General features: G+C 39.9%; 1 protein-coding gene across 1 annotated transcript in view; it reads left to right on the top strand.

Moving 5' to 3' along the window:
- GPR158 (G protein-coupled receptor 158) overlaps window positions 1-24437 on the top strand; it is a 180270-nt gene that overhangs the window by 48615 nt on the left and 107218 nt on the right. The window lies entirely within an intron of this gene.

Here is a 24437-nt window from a genome sequence, read left to right as displayed (position 1 = left end):
TCATATGACTGCCAAGTTCCTTGGACAACAATCCAGGAGAAACTCTTTGCCAGTTAGCTGTGTCAGAAGTCTTTGAAAGGCTGATGAGCTGATGTCTGAAAATAAGAAGCCTTTTTGCCCTTCCAGGAGTGTAGGGAGGATGTTAGCAGCTGTAACAAAAGCCTGAGAAACCGGATAGTGATTGCATGGTATGTGAATTGCAAGATTAGATGCTCATATTTTAGTGAGCTGTCTTTTTCCTTCTAAAAAAGGAGGAAAGTGACAACAGCAAAAACAGTTTTGCTTTTATCAATTGACTGTAGACAGGCACTGTGGAAGGGTGCCCTGGAGGCCCAGGTAGGTGGGCTCAGAATCTTTCCCCATTTTGCTTTTACTTTGTCCTTTTCTTCATAGGGCATGGAGAAATCAAACTGGCAGGGAAGGAATGGTATGCGTGTATGTTCTTAGATTGTTATCCAAAAAGACAACTCCAGAAGGGCCTCAGCACTAAGCAAAAGCTGGAGCATTGCAAATGGCTGAGCTCCAGCACTGAGTGCTGAAGCTAGGAAGATGCAGCAGAAAGGGCGCTGGGTTAGGAGATTGATTTGATTCAAATCTCCTCTCTGCTGCTGGCCCATTGCAGGACATGTGACAAGTCTCCTAAGGTGTAAGAGAGGTTTCTTTACACACTGCTGAGTCCTGCCTTTACAGAAAAACATGTGGGCCTTTTTTTTTTGTTTTCCTGTTGAACTCATCATCCCTCACTCTTTCAATTTAAAACACAGCTGGAGGAAGTGCTGCTGCAGGTAATCTTATTTTTAATGACTTAGTAATTAAAGCTCTTGCGCAGGATGAAGGGGACCCTGTTTTCCAGTATTTCTTTTTCTGAGTAAATATAAATCTGCTCAAATAGAGGAATAACATGCCACCAGGATAGTGCTGTTCTTAGCTGAGACACTAATTTCTATTCTAGTTAATGCCACTGCATAATAAGTGATTGGAGATGGAGGGGACAGGAGAAAAGGTTTGGAGTAAGCATTATCCAGTACTCACCTGGTCAGGGAGGACGCTGATGAGGGGGGAGGCTTGCTTTTCTCCAACTGCTCTCAGCACTGTTACCGTACTGTGTACAGGGCTGTAATCACGTTAGGTTCTTAGTCTTGTACAGTGAATCTTCCATTCTGATGGTGCCTCAGCTACTTGGCTGAGGACTGCTCCCCACCTCCTCCCACCCTTCATTTCTGTTCACATGTGTAGAGTTGAGTGCTTTATGGATAATTCTCTTCCTTGGGAGTTACATGATGCCTGCACACTGGGCATGGGGACAGTATGGTCCAAGGTATGTGCCTTCTGCAGTTCAAAGCAGTTTGAAGAGTGCAGATGCCTCGTTAGCTCTTGCTCAGGGAGGTTGTGAATAAGTTTAGAGCATTTAGCATCGTATGACTCAAATTCTGTATTTTCTGCCTGGGATGTGTAGATGGGTTATCAATTGTAGTAATGGAAGAAGTGCTAAGGCTGAAGTCAATGTGCCATTTTTGGATGTGTTCCTGAGAGGGCTGAGGCCCTGGATCCTGTGAGGCTGAATGCTGGGGTTGCCTTCTCTGAAAGCTTTGTCACTGAAACTAGAAAGTTTTCATAATTAACCACGTGCTTGAACCCTGTGGTGTTATACTGCATTAGAGCTTGTCTTTAAGAAGACAGCCACGGTGACGTGGACAAAGATGTTTAGTGATGTTTTTGCAAAAATAGAGGAAATTTTAGAGTAATTTAACAAAAATACGTAATTTTGATGTTGCGGAGTTACAGAGTTGAGCAGGGCAGAACAGCTCAGCTGCTTTAATTCTTTAGCGCACTCTCGTCTGGAAAGGAGCTTGATAGCTATGAAAGATAATTTGAAGGAGTTAAAATTCTTCTGATTTGAAGTTTAAAGTAATTGTTGCAGCATGTATTTCTGTGGTTATTGGAGTTGGGTAATATCCCACCCCTCCAGAGTCATGCTGAACTTGAGTCAGTTCTTAAGGCTTCAAACCAGCTGACAGTGGCCCTTTAAAATTGCTGTTGCACCACTTTCCTTCATTTAACTGGCACAATAGTCAGTGCCACAAAGAAGCTTGAGACATGCATATTTTATGAGTATTTCAGAGAATCGCCACGCAAAAGGAGAAGGAGGCTATGTCTAAGCAATAGCACGTCACCCACTGTGACCTTCTCAAGGATGTCTTTGGATAAAAGAGAAGCTGAAGTGTATGATCACTGCAGCCAAGGGTCACAGATCACATGAATGGGAAGAAAAATGACAGCTCAGGTGTTTGAGGACACTTGCTTCTTGTCACCTCGATCTGTGTCATCTGATCATCAAACTCTATACAGAGCTTTATTCTAAGGTTGTTGGAGTCATTCAGAGCATACAAACCCCCAACACTCACTTCTGATTTCTTGGGCTAAATTATATGAAATGTTCATCGGCTGGTTCCTATTCTTGTTAACTCTGAATGCTGTGAATTTCACGGGATTCCTAAGAAATAGCATCCTTTATTCTGTTTCTATCAACCTCTGTGACAGTAGCTTTTCCCTTGAATGAGAATGAAGGAAAATGTATGCTAAAATGAAATACAGTTGTTGCCTGTATAAAAATAAGACAGACAGTAGCCATGCTAGTAAAACTTACGTGGGCAACACACCTTGTTTTTTGATAGGCCATGCAGATATACGGGGGGTATTTTTATTGCAATACAGACACATAGAAAGTAGTGCAGTGGTTATTGTCCATCAGCAAGGGCAGCAGGCAGGGACAGAGGCGACCTCCACACAGGATGTAGATGGAGCATGCAGGATGTTTCGGTTCTCGGTGGGTGTGCAGTGAAGCTTGCTCTGGCCTCTGGAACTGTAGAAAAACACACATCTTGCTTCTCTTTAGTAAATACTGCACTGCATCGACTTCAGGCACCTATGTGCTGTGGGAGTGCCAGCTTTGCTACGCAGGATGTATTAATTTGGGCTTTGTGCTAACACAGTACACGATCTCGGATTGTCTCATAGGCAGGGTGAGCTCATGTTGATTTGGAGAAAGGGCTTTGTGGGGTCACATCTACCAAATTGACTGCACATCCTTTTGCAGTCTGTGCAGGGATGGAAACAGATAACACAGTTATCTGAATCACAGAATCCTCTTGTGTGCCCTGTAAAGCTCTACCTCATTTTCAGTGCACTGCTCAGCTGCTGCAGCAAGTGAAACGAGGGTTATCCAGGCAGTGGGCTGTCAGGAAGCAGCCTGTGTCCCGCCTGAGACCCAGCCAGGGCCTTGAATGGGGAGGTGGGGCAACAGCTGTACAGCCTACAGTGATAGGCAACATCTCATGGTTCTCCTGTTTCTATCAGTGTTTGCTGAGCCTACCTGAGCGCCTCTCCATACTTCTGGTGTCAGATAAAGCAATGCTGTAGAAGTCTCACATAAATGAATTTCAGGGGTGGGGGGTGGAGGTTGAAAAACTAGGGACTTTTAAAGAAAAGCAGCAATTTTTTTCAACAGACATGACATTTTTCTTATTCTGAGAAATGGCTATACTGCTTTGGTGAAAGACCGAAATTTGTGCTTGAGATTGTGAAAACCTCACAGTCAAAGATTTAGTGTAGGGAGTGTGAAGCAAAGTTATTAGGCAGGGCCATTCATCTTATTTGTATTTTTTTTCTTCTGACAGCAATCTGTATCTAGGTAGTGATAGCAGAAAAAGGAAGTGCTGAAGTTTCTGTGAAAGCAGTGGTGCAACTACAGATATGACAGCCCCTGAGGAGAAGGAAAGAGTAAATGAGAAAAAAAAAATATCCAGATTGCTTTGTTTTTCAATACCATTTGTGACAGACACATGAAAATTTCATTGTTTTGATAAACTTGGTTAGGTGCAGCTATGTGAGAACATGAGCTCTCTTGAACAAGACATGCTGATGTGGGTGGTAAGTTTGCTGCTGATCTTCAGCTCTGTGTTACCTCATGCTCCGAACAGGGGTAGTTTGGCACATCCTTTGTTCCAGAGATTCATCCCTGTAAGTGTTTGTGAAAGCTTAGTGGAGGTAGTCATGATACTTGCAGGTAATATGCATAGAAAACTGGCTGGGACAGTTTGTCCTCATCCCCGATGAAAGTTACAACAGCTTTGAAATCTTTCTCTGAAAGTCTTTAGCACAGCATAGCTAAGCTGAGAGTCTCCGTTTCTGCCGTCATACCTCCTGTGCAGTCCCAGCCCCACAGCTCTTCTCTTTAGGTCATCTCCATTTCTTCTGCTTGTCAGTTCTGCAGAAAGTTGTGTTACTGGTCTAATGTAGAGGAGCAGTAAATGGAAATTTCTGCAAGGTATGACAACAAATGGTTACGGTTGAATGTTGAACATGTAAATGACCCCCACTTAGACAAGGCTGGGGAAAACTGGAAGATCTGGAGGTTTATGTTGATGAGATGCTGGGGGATGGAAAGGTTTAGGCCTATGTTTTTTGAATGCAGTTTCTACATGCTTAGATTTGAATTCTCATTCAGTGCTTGACATATCCATGTTGCCATGGATAGAGGAGCTAAAATGAAGGGAATAAAAAAATACAAAAATAATTTTTTTGAGGGAAAGGGGAATTCATGAAGCTTCAGAGGGTCAATGTGCTGGAGACAAGGGGTCAGGGGAGAGGCTCACGTGGGTGTTCAAGGATCTTGTCTTGTGGCTTCAAGCAGGCTCTGACTCACGGCTGCTGGCTTTCAAATGTTGGATCAGTCATCCCTGAAAGTCTTGTGCCGAGTTCAGGCATAAATGAAAAGAAGGTCACTGATCTTGTTGGAAATGGTGCCAGCATAAAGCTGGATGCAATTTGTGAAATGGAACAATCAGTTGCATGAATTTACAGGCAAGTATATGTGTAGTATTGTATGTGGTTGGGAGCAGGCAGGCAGGCCCTAGCAGCCACTGCATGGTGATGCCTGGGATGAAACCACACTCCATATTGTTGTTCCTTCCCATTAGTCTGAAACTGCAGCAGAGATGATCTGAACTTGGAGTAAGTGTCTGCTTAGTCTTTACACTGTGTTGTTGTTGTTGTTATGGTTTGTTTTTGAAATATGGCCTAATAAGAATATATTGTGTTTGGACAGGCTCTTCTCCAAGTGAAGTGTGAGCAAAGATTCAAAATATGACAAGATCTCTCTTCCTCAAGAAGTGGGGATGTAGAGACCACTGATAACTTGTCCTTCCGTAGTCTTCTCCTAATAGTATTCTAAGTGCAACTCCTAATTCTATTCCATTCTGTTCATGTCAGTAGCAGTGGACAGACATGAATCTCTCTGTAGGCCATTTCCCAGAATTAATATGAATCAAGGTTATTTGTCTGTTTTCTGAAGAGAAAGTCAGGTTTCCTCACTGTAGGAGCGGTTACTTACAGGGAAGCAGTCACCTGGCTTCACTGACAAATTGTGTATTTCTACCGGGGAAACTTAACGGAAACCCCTTTTGTTATTTATTACTACTACTGGAGTTGGAAACACTGATCTCTTTTTATCCAAGGTCCTTGCCAACAAATACAAAATGGTTTATCTACCTAATACCGTTCTTGACAGCCTAATCATGCAGTTGGTAGAATTTGGTCCATTCTGTCTGTGAGTGAGCTTTGGCTGCATGGTCCGTTAAACTGGCAGAAGAGCAGGCTCTGAGAATTTTCAAGGAGTGATATCCTTTGTTATTGCTGCCACAAACTGTTTGAATTGCAGGAGCTGAACCTTGGTTTCCTTATGGTGCATGGAACAGATAATATGCTTATTTGTGTAATGAATGTCTAGTTTTTATATATTCTCATTTCTGAATTCAATTTTCATTGTTTTCACTATTATTTCTGTTAGTGAACTGTTTGGCTGATTATATATTGGACAAATTCAGGCCATAAAAGTAAAAAACAAAACAAAACAAAAAACAAACAAACCTGTACTAAGGAATTTGGATGAGAGGAGATTCATCGAAACTCTTAATCATTCCAGAGTATTAAGTGAAAACTATGATGAAAAGATACCAAAATGCACAGACTGTGGTTTAAAACAATTCTTATAACTAAAGATAATACATATAAGGAATGACAGCTTAATAGCTGAAGAAAGCATGCTTTCTTGTATATGAAAGCAATACAATGATTCTAATACAAACACTTTACTATTTTCTAGATAAGTGAGTTTTTCAAGTGAACAATTGTAAATGAAGAAGGAATGTAAGACTGAAAGCCTTCTAAGTAAGGTCACTTGGAAAGAAAATCAGTGCTGCTTGCATTCAGTTCACATCCTCTGAGAAATGAAATGAAAAACCATGTAATTCCCAGACAAAAAACTCTTCCTTAATTTAACTGAAAGTGTAAATACATATCTGTCCATTAAAAATTGTATTAGAGTGTTATTAGAATTTCCCAGAGCACAAAAAGCAAATCTTAAATTCAAACAGAGGTCTAAGCATATATGCGTAGTCAATTGACAGTTCAATTCCTGCATTTTCTTGCTATTTCTGTTTTCACAGTGAAGCTCCTTTTTAGAGAACACATCTGATAATAAATCTAATAAACTCTTGAGACGTACTAAGAGTAAAAAAAATAAGTGTTTCTTGCATCCTAGACTTTCTCCCATATCGTGAAGAACTCTCCTCCAGCTATTGTTCCAATGCTTATGGGACAGCCAAGAGAAGACGGTGAAGACATGTTCGTGATATGTGGGGAAACAGTATAGGTTCCTTGCTATATGTTTGCTTTTAAACCTAACGCACTTAGAATTTAAACTAGATTAAGAAGTGCATTATTTTTTGTAAGTAGTTCTCTGTATTCCATCCTCTTATTAGTATCCATAGTGTGATTAAGATTGGGGACAGTCTGATTAATGATGTCTGTCTCAATGCAGTCCAGCAACCCCCAGCTGGGAGGAATTTTCCAGTGATTCACTAACTGGAGTGATGCAGATTCAGGTGTGCAGCTTGCTATCAAGCTTACAAACGTGGCAGATGATGGATCAATTGCTCCTGTGCTGGTGACTTCCTTGCATCGAGCCAGATGGGCAATTCTCCCTCCTCTCAAAGGACACTGGCAGTCAGGAGGAGCCAACTTTCTTCCGTCTGCTGTTGAAGGTTTGCAGTGGCCATTAGCATGCTAATATCCCAGCACAGGTCTGTTCTACTTGGCTCAGATATTGGTGCTGGAAGCAAAAGCCATTCTTTTGTACAGCTGTAACTAGATTAACCTATTGGCAGCTGTGTCAGTGCTTGTAGGTAGGTGGAAGCTATGGTAGAGATAAACCATTCTAAGACAAAGAATGATTTTTTTATGGTTTCTACTTACAATCAGTGGCAAATCTGTGAGCACCCTGCGAGACCCCAGTGCTGTGATGCAGTGTGTCTGCTGGAAGTGTTCTGAAGACTAGCAATGAAGGTTTAAGAGTGACAGTCTTGCAGATTGTTGGTAACAAGCACAAAAACTAGAATGAAGGAAATGCAGTTACTGTTGGATATATTTCTATTGTAATTTTAGACTGGTTTCTTACGGAGAAGTATTCGTGACTCTGTTGTGTGACTGTCAGGTCATCTCTCATGCAGGAACTTTTGAGCTAATTGGACACTATGACAGTTGGATAGAGGTCATAAATATATTTCAGCACATTTTGTGAAAAGAGAGGAGCAGAGACAAGAGAAAGCTTTCCATGGGGTGAAAGACTGTGGAATAACTTCATCTGTTTTACACGAGGTTGGATGTTCTAAATGTTCCAACCATACAAAATCATTTAATGAAATACAGGATATATCTGCAACAATTACCCCCCAAAACCCAGACTTCCTTCATTGCACTGTCTACAGATTTCTTAAGTTTATATTTAGATAGTGAAAAAGGCACTCCAGAGTAGCAAGAAGAGATCTAAAAATGCTGAATGCTGTGATCAGCCACCCTTTAAGTAGTCTAGGATTAAAAACAAGGACTTTGTTTTGCTGGTATTATAAAACACCACACAGTCTGGACAGACAGTATTGAGAAGACTGATTTCCAGTGAAATTCAAGGGACAAGCCCTTGTGCCAACCCACAAACCTGCTGAATTCTTGTCTGTTGACCACCAAGAGTACACCTGTGCAGGTTGCTTTGATGTAGTTGTATTCCTCTGTGGCCTTTTAGCTATTTGCCATTCTGATGGAGCACAAATGGATAGTGGAGTGCTACACAAAGCGGTGTTTCACTTGTCAGCTGCACCCCTGCTGTCAATGCTTCCCTCTAGGGAGCCATTGAGTTAAATAGTGCAGTGTCAGCTCGCTGGGTTTTTCTTCTCTCCTGTGCAATGACTTCACCTCATTACCTCCCAGGTGAAACTGGAGCTGTCTGAATCAGCAGCCTGGTTCTGATTTCAAAGAATGAGTTAGGATTTATTACTACTGACTGTGGAAAGCCAGAAGATTGAGTATTGAAGCACTAGCCCATTTTAGATCTATCATACTCAAGTTTATTGCAGTCACTGCAGTGAGAATTAATTGTTGAGCTTCTTTTGATCAATTTTGTTCTCAAATACTGCAGAAGAAAGTTGAAAAAACACAGAAGAGCTCAATAGTACAGAAGAAAATATGTATTGTAATCTTCCTTGTGACCCCTGAGAGATGGCATGGGAGTCCTAGATGTAATGTTACAATAGTGCTTGCACCTCTTCATTTAGCAATTTGAAAGCTGTGTAACTATATATAGAAATATGCAGAAGATATAAATGCATTAGTAAAATAAAGGGGATTAATATTGGTTTGTTAGCTTCTCTGTTCTATCAATTGAGACAGTGCAGCCTGAACATTTAAAATTGCCTTTCAAATAAATTTTGGAAGATACTTTTGAAAACTCATCAAAATCTTGCCTATTATTCTAAAATAGTTATTTAAAAATGTAAATCCTTTCATTTTTATGGAGATGAGCAATGACAAATAATTACAAGTGTAAGCTAGGATCAAGTATATCTGTGCATAACGATTATATCCTCACAGGACGGCTGCTGCTAGAGAGTGCTTGAATGCAGTCTGTGTAGTGCAATGCTCCTTGGCTTTCATTTCTTAATAGGCTAATCCTACACTGATAAAGCTTAGGAAGAGGAAATCTGCTTTCTTCCTTCTCTCTCAGCATTAAGCATGACTTATTTATCATGGAAGCATCAACTAAAGCAAAAATTTCTGACTCTGATTGTTCAATTACTCAAAAATTTGATGAAGAAATCAATGAAGTTGGAGAAATTTCACATGCAATGAAACTGCAGGCATAGCATGAGTGAAGTGGTAGAATTTGGGAGCATAATTTCACTAAGTCTAATTTTGTACTTTGGCACACATACTGTTTGCAGTGCTGCTTCTCCCAGGTACCAGGTGGGAGAAACACTTCTCAGAGCCCTGGGGAGCTGTTGATGTAATGGCGCTCTACCGGTTTGCATGCCTCATTTCTAATCACCTTGGAGGCTACCAGCATTCTGTAAGCATGAAAGTACTGGAAGAAGGATAATATAAGTCATTAGAGAGGAAGTGTCTGCAAAAACTGGTGATGTTGCACAGGATTGTAGGGAGCTGGAGCATCCTGGGGGAGGATGCCCAGCTTCTTCAGCTGATGTAAAGCTATTCCTGGGTTGCTATCCTTTTTGATTACATAGGCTTCTCATATACAGACAGCTGTATATGAGCCATCTGCATGGGGCAGCAGCTCACCCTTGTCTCTTTGAGTTGTACATTCCTTGGGCAAGGATCTCTTGTTTGGCATCCAGTGCTCCTATGAGTTTAAAACACATTTAAAACGTGAGCACTCTAATGAAATGTGAAAACATAGAGGGCACCTTCAGCAGGAGAGATCTGTGGAAAAAAAGTTGAGAGTTTGAGTGTGAGAAGACAAGAAGTAAATTTTACACCTGACTGTCCATGACAGTGACCCCACTATTGTCAGATAATGAATCCTATAAGTGAATTATCGCTGTGAGTCATGGAAATGTGGATGGGTCAGGAGCCTGGTAATTAGAGGGTGTAGCTTTTTCCAAGGCATGTTCAGAGAGCTGAGCTAAAAGAGATGCTTAGACATTAGCATCTCTGCTGGTGTGCTGTTACACTGTTTTGTCAGAGACTGAGAGAGACTGTGCTCTCCTGGCACAGCATTGAGTGCTGGAGCATCTTCTGGCAGGGTGCAAGCCCAGGGCTGCCCCTTTTTTGTGGGAAGGTTCATCACAGGTTGACTTTCTTCTATACGAGGGAAGGAAGAGAAGCTGTGATGCTCAGGTGTAGGGACTCCTGTGTTTTTGTGTCAAGTGGGAGACGTTCTGCAAGTTGTTGTTGTAAAATATGGAATTTAAACTTTCTAAACTGGAATTTAAACTCTCCCTCTCCTCACCAGGGTCTTTCAGTAGAGTAGATTCAGGTGTTTAAGTACTTGAAATACCACCTGAACAGTTCTTTTTGCAAATAATAGTTACAAAGGACTTGCTCAGCCCATCCATGAAAGTGCTAGAGCTTTCCTTCAACCTTGTATGATCTCTGTAAGCTAGCAAAATCCAAGTGATCTCCGTTTTGCCTCTGAGGCCCTAGACCTGTGCTCTTGGTGGTGGAGTTCAGGTGTTGGCAATGTATCCAACACATGGCATAACGAGAAAAGGCTGTGCAACTGCATTAGGACAACTTTGCTCTGGGGGACATGTGAAAGGTGTTGTTTGCAAAAATGACCAAATAAATGTTCTGTGGTGTGTGAGTGCTTAAAGTACAGACAGAACTCTAGTGAGAATCTAGTCAGTGGGGATAGAAACGTTCCTCTCAGAGTGGAGAGGCAGGTTTTGAGATCAGCATAGCATGAGGCCTCAGGTGCACGGCATCATGGCACAAGCCATGGCCTGCCAAGAGAATGCGTGAGGCACCGTGAGGCTGTGGGGAAGGTCCTCAGATGGACCTGCTGGTTAAAACTGAATGCTTGTGTCTCACTTCTCTTTAAAGGGATAGCGCTCATGTCTCCCAGGTGGTGTAACTGGGTTTTTGTCTGTTTAAAAGCAGAGAGGACACTGAGCCCTGCCACTAGGACGAGCTGAAGCTTTCAGGCTGCTTACTAACCTGTTTAAAATCCATATTAAATAGGGCAGAAAGCAGCATTGTGCTGTGCTAGGTGTTTTTTGGCAGAAAAATTGTGATTTGCTAATGGCCTTTCCCCAGTCAGATGCTGTACAACTACATTCCATTAATATTTAATCAGACACTAATAGCACTCTGTGCAGGGTTCAGATGTGCGGGTGAGACGTCACTGTGTTCAGGAGCCCCAGTCTGCTGCTCTGCTTGCAGAACGCTGGTATGTGCTTTAAATGATATGCTGACAGGTATCTTTGGTTATATTTTTGTGGTCAGTACAGAGGAAATATACAGTAACTGGTGAACGTGACTGCAAATTTTTTCACTCTATGAATTTTGTCAAAGCTGATGGCAAAATAAGGCTTTCAGAGGCCATGATTCCTTCAAAAGGCTGGACAGTATATTTAAGAAAACATGATGAATGGAGTGGAACTGGCACTTACTGTTTCTGTTTTGAATTTGACCTACATTGAAGGTTCATAAAAATTACAGTAAGTTTGCTTTCTTTTCTTTTCTCTCTGACCACCAAATCTTGTAGCTGTGCAATTAGATAATGTGGTTTAATCTTGGATGTTCTTGATGATAAAACTTTTGCCTGTTCTGCAAAATAGAAAGCCTTCCTGCCAAAACACTATTAAAATCCTTAGTAAAATTAAGTTTGAAAGGTATGTGTGTACAGTTAAGAGTAATAATGGGGAAAATCAATCTTCCTGGCCAAGTAAATGTTGACATACTAGATGATTCCTTTTGGGTTTGAATGAAAATGCTTGCAATGTTTTTCTTCAGTTGTCTTTCAACATAACATTAATTACATTGTAGGGTTTCCCCAGTGACATGTTTGTTGAGCCATATGTAAGTGACAGGTTGATTATGTCTAAACGATTTGTAAATGTGTTGGCTTTGAGGGCTTAATTATTTGTATAAAATCCTTCAAAAAGCTGAGGAATGCTTGAGGTTACCACAAACAGGATAACAGCTTTTATGTGCACTTTATTTGAGGGCTCTATTTTGATGGCCTTGCTTATTTTGATAGTTTCTTATTTCAGCACAACTATAAGGAGTATCAGTGGTACGCATTCAGAGATCGCTATAAAGACCAGCAGAATCTCATGGGCGAAGTTGTTTCAGTTTTAGATGTAGGACTTAAGCAGCTGTGATGCATACTTTTACGAGAGAAAATGATGAGAAAATAAATCTGATGGGAATGTCTTAATGTGGAAGTGACTCTTACCTCTATGAAAGAGGTAATTTGTTTGGAAAATAGATTTAATAGGATTCCTACAAAGTTATTTTGAAGGGCAGAATTTCACAATAAACATCCTGATTGAAATCTGCCTACGCTGTAATAGGGATAATGTCCTAATGATTTTACTTGCTAAGGAGCTGCTGACAGATCAAGTTAACAACATGTACATCATGAACACTGGGCCAGGATGGAAACATTTAGTGACTTTCCTCCAGTTCTGGTATAAATTTAGAAATATGTCTTTAGACCAGGAAGAAAACTGGAACAAAGGAATATGTGAAGCAGGGCAGAGAAGAGAGAGCTTTAATTGGCACCTTTTCAAGTCGCTCAGACAGAAACCTCCCAGGGAATCCCAGCAGGGATTGTTCCAGGGCTCTCATCGGTGTGGGTAGGTTGAGGAAGAAGCTTGGAGCTGGAAGCGCAGTGAGTGATGCTGCAGTCTGCAAGCAGGAGATGGAAAGGGCAAACCCAGGCTGTGCTCTCAGAGAGATGACATCTACAATCCACCAAGCAGTTAGTGGGAAAGGTAAGGGGATTAAAAAGTGCCCTAGGCTTACACGATAATGGGATAGGATCAAGTGTATAAGGAGATTTGGATGATTGTTGAGATAGTGGCATTCTCATAGCATAGATGTGGGTTCCTGCTGTGTAAAAGTTGGCAGACTTATTTACCAGAAGCTTTTTTTTAACAAAAAGAACTATGGGCTGTCAGAAGTTCTGCCATGAAATTGCTTTTTTTGAAATAGGGTTGTTGTTTTTTTTCCTTCCCCAATATAATAGCTTTGTTGATTAATACTGCTACAAATTGGTTAATAATGCTACCAGTACGTATTGCAAACTTCTTCAGTTTTCTTGAAAAGATCCTGTCTTTGTGAGTCCTACCAGTGAAGTTCAGGCTGTGTGCATAGTCTCTCTGGCACCAAATATGATCAGTGTCTTTAACAAAAGTAATTCAAGTCCACACCATCATACAACTCCTGTCTTCCCTCGGAGACCCCATAGACTACTTACTGACTTAAGGAATATCTCAGGGCTTTTTTCACCCTCTGACACTGAAATCCAGCAGTTTCTGACAACTGATTGGCATCTTGAGACAAGTTTATTCTAAAATGCAAGGAGAGAGGCTTGCAGAAACTGTGATTCAAAAAAAAAACCAGAGAAATTGGGGGTTAAACATAGCAAATTGTTCACTGATAAAGCTTGAATTAGATGTGGACCTGGGGAATCGTGGCTAAGTGTTATTTGCTAATTGATGATAAGAGCAAAGGCTGTATCAGAGTAGTGTCAATGCAACCCTACTTATTCTGTGTCATAGGTGGCCCTTGAGACTACGTGGATCTATGCTTTTTAGGTTTCATAACTTTTTAGTAGTCTCAGAAAATTAATTTATATTTGAGAAGATGAGTTTAAATTAAAGCATAGAAGCAGCTTGAAGCAAAGTGAATTTGATTGTAGCACCATATACCAGTAATATCAAGGAGATGACTGGAAGCACTGGGTTCACTGGGACTGTGTTTATTTAAAGAGGCAAATGAGAATAGAATTGGATCCTTCTCGTTTTATCTTTCAAGTACCTGTAAAATCAGCTTCATGTGACAGTGACCACAGATATCTTTTGTTCTGTGCAGCTCAGAGCGTGTTATTGTGATTCTGAAAATAACCACTAATCATTTCCTGAAGAATTGTCCTTTTTGATGAACCACTGTGTATTTTCAGCTGCTTTTGACATTGTGCCACTAAAAGCTGCTTTGCCTTTCAAATGTGTTTCTTCAGCTGATGTTAAAGGTTCAGCAGCACAATTGTTTGTGAGGAGAAAAGGCTTTGTCTGGCAAAAATCTGGCAGATTTGGAGATTACAAGGTTGGGGAATTATGAGGAAGAAAGGTATTGGGCAGGGCCCTTGGAATATACTAAAATCCACCCCTCTTGTTAATTTGATGAGAGAAACTAAAATAAGTAGAGTTTATATACAGTTTTGATGGCGAGAGGTTTTCATAAAAATATTAATTCAAGTGACCTGGGTTATTTTGAGGGAACATACCAACTTGGTGAGAAAGACCAGGGACCAACCTGGGCTGCAGCCCCAGCGTGTTCCTTCTGTCAGCTCTCTTCTGGCTATAGTCTCCTTCTCACCTTCTCTCCCCTGGATTTCATGCTGTATTGCACTGTATCTACATTCTGGTGGAATTTGCTTCATGTAGTTTTTTACTGCACTCTTACAGCTACAATTCTCTCATTCCCAAACCATCTTTTAATCTGAATCTTAATGTGGATAGCAACTGGAAGTGATCCATTAAAACATGAACAGAGCAAGTCAACAGATACTTTCTGGAAAAACTGTTTTAAAATTGACAGTTTGTAACCTAGAGATACTAAATCAAAATATACAGATAGAAACATCAAGATGTGATTCTGTGATGATGTGATATATTGCAAAGTGACTGCTATCGCACATTGCAGCATAAAGATGTTACAGAATTTTATAAAACAAACAAAAAAGCATTTTTGAGAGCATTATTAGTATCATCAGCAGATCTGATAACTTCTGTAAAGCATGATGAACTTTGTGTTCAAGCAGAGAAGTGTATTAGCTATGGCTGATGGTGATCTTAACAAATATCCACTTTCATGGTTACATCTGCTATTGTTAGTGTAGGTACAAACATGTTTCTTTGGTGATTAAGCATTGGATTTTTTTTTAATATTAACCTTATGTGATTCATTTATTATTCTGAATTAACAGTAGTATTTACTTTTTTTTTTTCTTATTAAGAGATTAGTACAAGAAGAGACAACTCTTTTTTCACTCTATGCATTTATTTAGGAATCTTAATAGGTGATATTTATGAGGTTCAGATCTGGCTGAGGAGCCTGCAGCGTACCGCTATGTTTTCAGGCTACTAATGTTTCTGTGAATACTAGGGTCAAATTTTGTATGGTGCTAAAGAGAGCAGGTGAAAGCAGTGTTTCTGTGTTAAATCATCTGTCTTACAGCTGGGAAAATGCATCGTCAGTGCAGTATACAAATGAGCGTTACCCTTCTTTCTCACATATGAAAGCTGAATGTGAATGAATGGACACTTGAGCTGACTTAGCTGTTCGTGGAAAGCTACATTCTTTAAATGGAGATATTTAATTGCCTGCTTGCTTCTTCACATTCGGTTCCTGCCCAGGGAACTTTTCTGTCACAAAATAGTAAATTGTTGTAACAAAAGCCTGTAAAGGTTCACTAGGGAAATGAAGTTATGCATTTACAGTAGATTCTGGTTTGAAAATTAGCCAAATGCTGAGTGCATCCAGATACATTTCCCAAATTTACTTGTGTTTGAATATAATTAACTTCGGTGTCTTTAATTTGCTCTGCCAGTACCAGCATCACTGCCAACACCAACAGGAAATTTTTACAGGTCAGAGCAATTACAGTACCATCCCAGTCTCAAATGAGATAATAAGGAGAGCAAGGAGTTATAGCATAACCTTCTTGGTGGTTGCAGTGATACTTTAATAGTATATACTTTATAGTCAGCAAGACGTGTTAGAGCAAGGACCCTTCCTTTTTTCATTTATCCTGTTTTCCTTTGGGTAAGATACTGACTAAACATCTTGGTATTTACACTTGTTCACCAAGACATTTCTTATAGTACAAAGCTGTATAAAATATGTAATCTTGAGATGCTTTGAGGATCTGCAAGTGGGATCAAGACAGAAAGCTCCTTCTCCCCTCCCTCCACTTCAGAAAAGCCATAGATAAGAAGAAAAAAATATCATTTGCAAGACAAGTGAAAAGGAAATCTGTAGATAAGCAGCAGATAAGCAAAGAAAATATTTTCTTGGTGAGAACATGGTAAGGAGTTATGAGTACATCGAAGCGTTTATCCTAGAGTGGCCATTCAGATGCCTATGAACTGAGCATTTCAAACCAGATCAGGTGCTTTCAGACTTTACCTGGAGGCTTACAGACTCCACAGAGTTCTCATGCTGGAAGGTTGATGAGAGAGGGAGTAGAGTTTCATCTTAAGCTTCTGCCATGGTCCATTTCTGTAGCTTTGTAATTCTGTAATAATGAATGTAATAACATAATATTATAACTATTTTAAAAACCACAAAACTTTTGGATATAGAACCCAGAAACTTCCTGAAAACTATGAAGTGATGACGGTATGTGAATGAATTTGCCTCAGACTCAAGAAAACTTAGAAACAGAAACAATTCAATATGGTTTACCTTCAGGAGGAACTTTCTGTTTGTTTTAATGAAGTCAGTGTTTGAGAGAGAATTGTAGAAGTAACAGAAATTTGGAAGACCCAATCTGTGTCCAGTTTGTGCTGTTAGAATATTAGAAAAAATACTGGTTGATGTGTGTGAACTGCAGAGATAAAGTTGGACTGCTGGATATCTGCCTCATGCTTCTTGAGTGCTGTCAATGGGAGGAAGGTGAATGGAGAGTCCTTGTTGCTGGGGCTGCTGTGAGAGATCTTCCTGTGGAGCTGAGTCACCAGTCCTACTTCCTGGCGATGCTTTTTTGTTGTGCAACAGAACAAGGATAGAGAGGACCAAGAGGGAACTGTGATAACATAAAACTTAGCAGTCATGTGCGTTATAGTCCATCATTCTTCTAGAACTGTTAGCCCAGGAAAACACACGAATGTTGTTTATTTCAAAATATGAAACTAAATCTGATTCCATTAACTTCAGGCTACCAAAATTATTAACCAAACATTTTCACTCTTAATCTGATAGTTTTCTTTTTCCATTGTCAACTTTGAAATATGTTACCAATTAGAACCTATGAAATTGGGACTGAACCTGATGCTGCCTTCATTTGTCCCAACTTAACTTCTCTCAGTGATAACTGACTAGTGCTGCTGACTCTTCAAGTGATTTCAGAGCAAGAGTTAAAAAGTGAGGTAATGCAGAGTGAGAAGAGTGGGCTTTTGGTGTGTGTGTGTGTGTGTGTGTGTGTGTGTGTGTGTGTGTGTGTGGCATTAAGGCTGGCAGGTCTTTGGAGCTGTTTCTGTAGTGGCTTCCAATAAAATGCATTTGCTTTGTCAGATGAAAAGTGAAATTGACATTTTGTTGAGTCTGATGCAAACTCTTCCAAAGAATCTTATTGTCTGCTGAGGTTTACACATCTACAATGAACTGCTACCAGATGCTGTTTCACCATTTCTGAGGGCTCTGGGAAGAAGACATGCACATCTATAATTAATAATAGAAAGCAATTTTCTTTCTAATTTTAGTGATGTCAGAAGAGATCCAGTCCATAGTGCTTTGTGAAGCAACTTCTGGCAGATGCTGAATAATAGAGAGGAAATTCCAGTTTGCATCTTCTCCAGTGCATACACCATGTTGCTTGTTATTCACCAGCTTGTTATTCACGAGTTTTCAGGCAAATTCATTAAGTAGAATACGTGAGAGATACATACCTCTTCTGCCTAGAGGATACTTCGATTTATGTTACCTTTCTGCCACTATATACTACCAAGTTCTTGAGAAAGAATAATTACACTGTAGATAAACTTGCTGAATTTTCAGATATTTTTAATGATTCTGAGAAAATTGGCTTCCAAATTTGCACTCGTATGCTTTTCAAATAATGTTATTTATTTTATACTTTATTCTCTAGTCTGTTAAAGTAAGAATGCCTCTTGTCCAACTATATCATAGTAGTTGTTATACTGTGAGCTTCAGAGAACATCTTCATGGCTGGCTATTGTGATGTTTAACTACGGTATCAATATCTTTGTATAAAGGAGGAGTTCATCTTGGGTAGGAAATAGCAGTCTGGTGGAATGAAGGAAAAATGGCTTTTAATCACCTGGGTATAGAAATAGCCTTGTTGATTAAGTGCAAACCTTAGGGGAAAAAAGTGATGGGCAGAGAGAGAGCTATCATTAAATATCAAAAGCAGTCTTTTAGAGAGAGCCTTCCAAGGAATTTACTTCTACAGCCAAACCTTTTAACTACAGAAGACAATGGAGGAGTGAGATGAGTCATTAGGGCTGCATTAGTTTTGGTTTAAAGGTAAGAATCTGAATTTGAGGTAAGGGAATCACAGCAACAGAAGAGGGACTTTGAAAGTGTCTGTGTAAAATAGAATGGCTGCATATAGGGAGTGAGATCATCAACACACAGGTTTGCCTTCAACTAGAAATGACTTATTGGAAAATGAGTTATTGGACTGCTCAAAATTAGGACATAAATACTGTGAACAGAAAGCAAGGATTCAGAGCAAAAAGCAGGATTTCTTGGTGTATCTTTATGGATGATCTGTCTCTTGTGTCCTGGAAGAGGAGCGTTAAGCAATGGGACTGGTATGCTTTTATTAAGTACATTGCTGTTTCATATTCATTTTTGTTATGGACTTTTGCTTCTATTTATTACCCAAAAGTATGACTATATGTCTTACCTAGACATGTTTAAAACCTTTGTCCCTGCCTGATGCTAAAGAAAAGGCTGCCTGAGCCAGGTAAAGCTGGCAAATGCTGAGTGCTGTGTTTTCCTTGTGCTAGCAGGACAAGCACCATCTCTGTGGGACTTGTGCTCTACAGCAGCTGAGTATACTGCACTCAGCTTTGAAGGTCAAAGTGCTGAGAGTTTGAGGGAAATTTCTTCTGACAGCACTAACAAAATGCTGCTTCCGACTGTCAGATCACCCTGATGATGGTGCTTGAGCAGCAGTCTGACAGACTGCTCTCTGCATTGCTGGGCAAGAGGAGTAATGGCTTTGTCACAGAATCCTGTATGAAACTGTGAAGGAAGCCTGGTGATGGGATTGAAAGCCATCAAAAAGAACCTGTGGTTACCAAAGGTTGTAGGTTAAACTGCCCTGAACTTCAGTTCTGAGGGACATTCCAATCTTGAGGATTTAAGACTTGGCTGTAATATGGGGAGCTATTGCTGAGCAGGCAGAAAATTTGAATTCCAATGCTATCCTCCTGTAAGCCAGATGAACTTTTTAGATGAGTTGATGTATCGTCAAATTACAGAGGCTGCAATCCAGGATAAATGAAAATTAATAAAAAGATTTTGAGTTTTGATCAGTTACTCTGACTGATGCATGGCTTAGCTGTCTTCTTGCATGAAAGAAATTTGCTTTTAAAATGCCTGCTGCTGATGGACAGAATCTATCTGGGTGTTTTGTTTTACCAGTGACCACCAAGTAAACAGACTCATTTAATAGACAGTGACAGGTTATCTCTTCTCTACCAGCATGTTTCTCTTCTGAAGCTTGTGTGAACCAAGTAGTGCACTGCCTGGAATTGGTAGGTAAAAAGTTTTCACAAGATGGGAAAACTCACACAAAGCATTACATTCCTTGCCAGTGTGTCCACATACATTTTGTCAGTGTGTGGAATCAGCCTAAAAATAACGTTTAATGCTAAGAAGTCATTGCTGTAATAGTTGCTGGTACTGCAGTAGAAATGATAGATGTAGCAGCTGGCTGGAAAGTGTGGATTAGTAATGTTATCTGTGTTAACTTAATTAAACATCTAAATTACCAATTGACATAGTAGCTTTTGTTAGCTTTTGGATGAACTATGACAAATGCTTTTCCTTTCCAAATAGCTGGGCCAGCAGGCTGTCCACACTGGCAGTATTTTAACTCTTTCTAAAAAACTGTTCAGTCTACAAGACGTTTAGCCATGCCCGTCTGTCAGAGGAGCTGTGTGCAATGCCTGTGCACCGCTATTACTCTTTTCTATTCTGAATGAGTTTTCTTTGCTTACGTTGCACAATTCTCTCACTGAGTTACTGACCCAGACTGACTATTCTAGTGTTTCCTATCAGTATTTAGAAGAACACTCAAATGGCTGTTTTTAAAATTGTGAAGAAATAGTTTTTAATAAGGTTTTGAATGTACCAAACGGATTTCATAATGAAGTCATTTGTATTATTGTAGTGGAAATAGAATGGCATTTATGGGCAGAGGTAGAACAACTGTGAAAATTCGATTAAAAATGGTTAACATCAATAAATAATATAAAAGCTGTTTGGAATTTTTTTCAGACATTGCAAAATCCTGCTGATTTGTTGATCACTTAATGGAATGTGACTTGGTGAGACAGAGTTCTCTGGTCCTCGTAACTCCACCCTTCACAGGGATCAGAAAGAAGTGCAGCTTTTTCTCCACCGAAGGATTTTGGAAATGCCTCTCAGTTTCACATTATTTGCAAGCTTTCTCTTTCCTCTTTATGACTGCATGGCTCATCTCCAAGGCTAACTTCTGAAACATTTGTTGCCAAGTCACAGATGAATGCAGAAGTAGCTGATAGAACCAGAAGTTCTAAGGTAAAGGACCTGTGTGTATTTTGGTGTATTCCTTGACAGCTTCTGGAAGGTCTGCAGATAAGGTTTGGCATTTCCAGTATTGCTTATGTGTAAAATACGAAATTGTCCTCACAGTAGGAGAAAAGATTCAGTGTTAAGGTAATTCTTTCTAATGCAGATAAGATCGTAAGTAAGTGAATAAGACTTTATTCTTAGTGCTGTTTAACCCACGCTAATAGTAAAAATGTCTTAATTTGTCATCAGTGTAAGTGAAAGCTGGCCCTGACAGAATGCCTTCAAACTAGTCAGACCACATAATTTAATGGCTTTGCAATAATCGGTCCCTTTGGTGGCTGTTAACATGTTCCCCTGTAATTGCAGTGGAGTTTGCACATTCATCAGAAGCAAAGTTTAGTATGTTATAAAATGGTATTCAGGTTAATGGTAACAATTCCAATCTGTTTTATACACAGATTTCTTTCTTTCTTTAAAAGTAGCCTGATTGTAGCCTGCCTGTATGGTATTTTTCAGCTCTAATGAAAAATCTGACTTACACACCATTATTGCTACTGAACCTTTGAGTGCCCAGACTGTCTGGTATAATTATTGTGCTTTCATGGTCTGAACTGTGAAAGCTTCATTTGTAAGCTGAGGTTGGGTTTTCCATACATATGACAATAGCTGAAGATGAGTTTTCTAATGCTGAGCTCTCACACCAAGAAACCTGCACCCAAACACTGTGACACTTGGCTTTACTCTCTTCTAAGCAAGTTCCTTGAAGTTCCTCAGGCACACAGCCAGGTGACTGCGCTGCTACTCACTGCAGAAAGAGGGAATTAGAAACTCTGCAAGCTGGAGCGTTCAGCGTGTGGCTTCCAATATGAGTAGATGTTGCTCTGAGCAGTCACTGGCTTGGATTGGCGGTTGGACTAGATGATCTTAGTGGTCTTTCCAACCTTAATGATTCTGTGATTCCTGCCAGCACTGTGCCTGATTTGACATTAATATTTCTGCTTGTGATTTATCATTAGTAGCCAGAGTATCCTAATAAAATACATATTGCTAATAGCTTTTCTGTTTCAAGAATGTTTTGGCTTACAGCTAAGATTAATAATATCTTTCATGATCACATGTTTCTAATTACTAGTGTGAATGAGCTGTGACTCCTTGCTATCACTACTTACTGTGGTGCTATAGCTAAACAAAATCAGATTTATGAGAAATGGTGTTAAGAAGCAGCATGGAGTTTTTAGCAAAGCTTCAAACTTACCTGTACATCAGTTACTCACCTGTGACAAATATTCTTCTGATGCCTGCCTTTGCTGCAAGCTGAATCAGATCAGCTATTGCTTTGTCTGACTCAGGGTTTAAGCAATCCACCATCATTATAGTAAGTACATAATTGCTGGGAAACACATTCTCAAATTTGAATTTTATTGGAAAAAAAGATCCAAGTGCAATGATGCACTTGGGAGAGAGGATAAAAGTTATGGGAGCCTACCAAGTAACCCTAAAATGCAGGATATGGATTGACCAGCTCTATCATTTCCTTTTGAAATAAAATGCATTTGAAGAGAAGAAGCTTGTGAGTAGTATTATTTGCCCAGAGGCAAGCTGCTGGCTCCCAGGTGTGTACACAGGCCAAGGATGCTGTGGACATCTGAGGAGGCTGCAAAAACATTTCAAAATGAAATCATCCTCATGGTGGGTAAATGAGGTGAGCAAATATAGTAGTTAAATCCTTTTCAGTGATAAAACCGTTACTGACTTCAGTGAATGGAATTTTACTCTATCTTCTGGTGTTTCTTTCCCCATGTGAGTGTGTGTGCCTGACAGTGCAGTAAGCAGTAAGAAAGGAGCCCCTGCACTCTCAGCGGGCACAAATCAACCCTTACTTACACAGGATCTTGCAGAAATTGCACCTGTGCTGCTGTATGCCACTGCAAGGAAATGTGGTTTGATTTGTAATGTTTCTGTTAAACTTCTTCTGTTGTGTCTTTACTCTTACTCCACTCTTTGAACAAGGAGTTGACTTTAGGTGAGGCAGTCATCGTTATCACGTATGCATGCAGAAATACAGATTTTGAAAGCTGCTTTTGTGCTTTGAAAAATTTGAAACATTCAAAGTTAAGGCAGCCAATGCTGAGTGCATTTTTAGTGTTTTATTTTTTTCTTCCCCTAATGCCCTGCAGAACCTGAGGAGGACTAAGATCTCCATAATATTTAATAACTTGTAAATCGCTGTCAAAAAGACTTTTCCCTTTTTTGGTCATGTGATATTCCATATTCTTCCCTGCCTTGCTGCTGCAATTTCCTAAAAAAAAATAAAAATAAAAAAAAAAAATCAACACAACAACAGCAAAACAAATCGCAACAAATAAAATGTAAATGCTTCTATTTTCATTCAATGTTAGTAGTCTCTGAGTACAGTGTGAAACTGTTACTGCTTTCTGGAGGGATCCAGGCTTGCTTTCTTTCCTCTTTTTCTTTCCACAGATTGATTTTCTGATGTCTTTTAGGCCTTTCATGGGATTATTTGGACTGCAAGAAGTAGATTTTGATCAATAGTTCTTAAGTTGTACACTACAGCTGCCAAGAACTGGAAATAAGGATAATATCTTACATCAAAAAAGATAGCAGCTTTTGAAATATTCGGTTCATTTTCAAGTTCTGTACTGGTTAGGAACAATAAAACATAAACGTTATGAACTGCTGTTGGTATGAATATTGGATGTATGTAAAAGGATCATCAGTAGAAAGCGTTCATTTTAATACAGAGCAGATTCATGAGTTTGTGACACATTTTTATGTGAAGATTTTGTGCAGTGAGAATGTATTGTGGCTGTGGTCCTGGGGGTGCTGTGCTGAAGCTTGCTCTTTTCTTTGTTGGCTTCAGAAAGAAAATGCATTATCTGCAGCAACGTGTACCTCCATGTTATAAAGGAAGAAACCAGAAAGCAAGAACAGAATTTCCCCCTGAAATACATTTCCTGAAGCACAATGTCTGAAAGGTGCTAGAGATGACAGAATTTGCGCGTTCTTTTTCCTTCTTTAGCTGCTTCTTTTGTGCTTGGCTAAAAGCGGCTTTGTTGTCATTGGATTTATGCATTTTGATTTCTCCAGCCCTCCCTTGTCAACAGTCTCTTTTCTGTAGTAGATGAAGTGAGAAGAAAAATGATTTGGGCCTTCTCTTTGCTTTTTTTCCTGCTTTCATGTTTACAAAGGCTGAATGAATTTTTGGTGTTTGTGCATGCTGGTTTCCTGCTGACTTGTTTCCCAGTAGCACCCAGCGGTCTCCACTGATGTGCTGTGCTCAGCACTGTGCATCTGGAAAGAGATGGCTCTGCCCACTTGAGGGTAAGAAAAGCCAGGTGGCTTTCTCATTGTTGGGCAGGACTATATCACAAAGCTGAAATTCAAGATAAATATTTGACTTTTCTTTAAGTACTCTCTTAGTTTGCCTTTGATTTTTGAAACTCAGATCTTCTTTTACTCAGCCCTGCCTTCAGCACCTTCCGCCCAGCCACAGGCGGGCAGAGATTTAAACATACCCTGAAGTCACAGTCAGATGCAAACAAGTGAAACTGCAGGCAGAATTGAGAGGGCAGAAGGTACTTTACTTAGATCATTCAGTTTTTCCTTGAGGAAATATGATTGTGTACTTCCTATTCACAGCAGCAAATTGGTACCTGTGTGTTGGTACCTGTACTGATGGGTTGGGTATCTAGCATGATAGCTTACTTTGATCTGGTAAATGATATATGCATTACTGGGGAGAAATCATTTTACCAGCATTTCTGCTTTCATTACTGCCAAACCCTTTCCTCTGTGCGGGTTACAGCCTA

Source organism: Tympanuchus pallidicinctus, unplaced genomic scaffold (genome assembly GCF_026119805.1).
Source record: "Tympanuchus pallidicinctus isolate F22 unplaced genomic scaffold, pur_lepc_1.0 scaffold3, whole genome shotgun sequence".
Classification (NCBI taxonomy): domain Eukaryota; kingdom Metazoa; phylum Chordata; class Aves; order Galliformes; family Phasianidae; genus Tympanuchus; species Tympanuchus pallidicinctus.
This window is presented reverse-complemented; position numbering and strand designations above follow the sequence as displayed.